Here is a 1875-nt window from a genome sequence, read left to right as displayed (position 1 = left end):
TGTCTCCCACCCCTCCCCAACACACAAAGCATGTCAAATGCCAATTTGTGCATTTGTATTTCAAACGGCAGCTAACTGGGCAGATCATGGTTGACAATTAGTTGTCATTAGAGCGAGTATTGATGAGTTGAGGCGTTAGGGGGATGGGGGGGGAGCTGCGGCTTGGCTCCTGACAGTCTGCGCTTTTGTATGTGAATGAATTTTAATCTTTAGTTTGAAGTCCTGAGGTCAACGCTTTGATTGCGTGATGTGATTTGAAGATTGCAAAAAAAAAAAAAACGAAACTCGTTTTGAACACAATGCAGCTACACCAAAAACAATATGTTTATCATCAGTAATAATAATAATTGTAACTGACGGGTATCTTGTCATTGGTTGCCACGACAACAAAAATATAATTTATTTAGACTTGTTCTGTAAAAGTGTTTAATGTTTCTATGCGAAACTTTGTGTGTTTTTTTTTCTAAAAATCGTCTTCGATACTTTATAATGTTTGTCATTGTCACTTCCCCTTCCGTGTCAGGTGTTTTAGATAAAAGCGAGTACGGCGAGACAGACGGAACGAAAGTCTCGAGAGAGACAAGCAGAGCAACTGCTCGATAGAAAACGACAGTCTCAAGTCTATGTCAACGTTTATCTACTTTCGGTTAATAAGGTGCGCACGGTACGTTATTAATTTCCTTATTGACTGAATGTTTTGTCGAACTTATTGTAATGTTGTTTTAATGTCCTTTATAGTTTTCACGGTGTTCAAGTGTTTCACAATAAACGTTGTGACATTCAAAACTCTTTATAACTTTTATAACTTAACTCTTTATAGAAGGGTCCGCAAACCTTTTTGACTAAGAGAGCCATAAAAGTCAAATATTTAGAAATGTGTTTTTTTTTTTGTGAGAGCCACATACACACATGCACGGCCACTTTTCAACAAAATGTCAGAAAGTATTATTTAAAATAACTTTGTGATAGTACTCACGATTAACATGAATGGTTTTCCGTTCCTCCTGATTGGTAAAAATTCAGCCAAACGATCGGAATAAAAGTCAACTTGCCGCGTCAATAGGCAAAGTTACTGCTAGCTAGCCTGCAAACGGCTCATTAGCTTCCACGCTTGCTTTCTGCTGTCTCTTGCAAAAGTATATTGATGACCCCTGCTTTATAGTCACAAGATAAGGACATCTACAGGTGTTTGGATCAGAACAGTCGTAATTGTCACAATCCGCACGTAAAATGTCATTAATTTTAGTCAGCCGGTTGACATTTTAGTTCAGCGGCTGCATCCACTCAATCACATTATGCCGACATGCCAGGTTGCTGCAGACTCACTCGTGCCAGCTGGATGAAAGAAAAAAAATAAACACTTTGTCGCCTTCTATTAAGATCACTTACAGAGTCCATCAAGTTTCTATCTATGTTGTTGAGGACTTTGCATGTGTAAATTTAAAAAATATATATATACGTGCTCCACCCATAAGGTTCACCGCAGGGGTCATGAGAGGCTAGACATACTGGATACGTCAGAAGACTTTGACGTGGAGGTGGCTCTCTCATGTTTCGATGGAAAAAGAAAAGGAAGTTGCTGGGATTACGCTGCAGGAAGCTCTTTATTTTCACTTCCGGGATGACCTCCTTGTTTCAGAACCACGTCCATGGAGGACAGTTCCACGGCAGCAACGCTTTCTATGCACTCTCAAACACGCGAGCACACGCGCGCGCGTGCACAAATTCACGCAATCACATGCACGCGTTCACGCGTGTATACACACACTTACACCGATATAAAAAAGTGCATTTCGCTCGGTGTATAAGTTGTCATTGCACGTTCTTTTAAACACCGTCGCAATACATTAAAAAAAATCCAACGTATTTACTTCC

Source organism: Hippocampus bargibanti, linkage group LG13 (assembly GCF_051943395.1).
Source record: "Hippocampus bargibanti isolate YZ-2025 linkage group LG13, ASM5194339v1, whole genome shotgun sequence".
Classification (NCBI taxonomy): Eukaryota; Metazoa; Chordata; class Actinopteri; order Syngnathiformes; family Syngnathidae; genus Hippocampus; species Hippocampus bargibanti.
The sequence above is the reverse complement of the archived record's forward strand: the minus strand, read 5'-3'. Positions refer to the sequence as shown.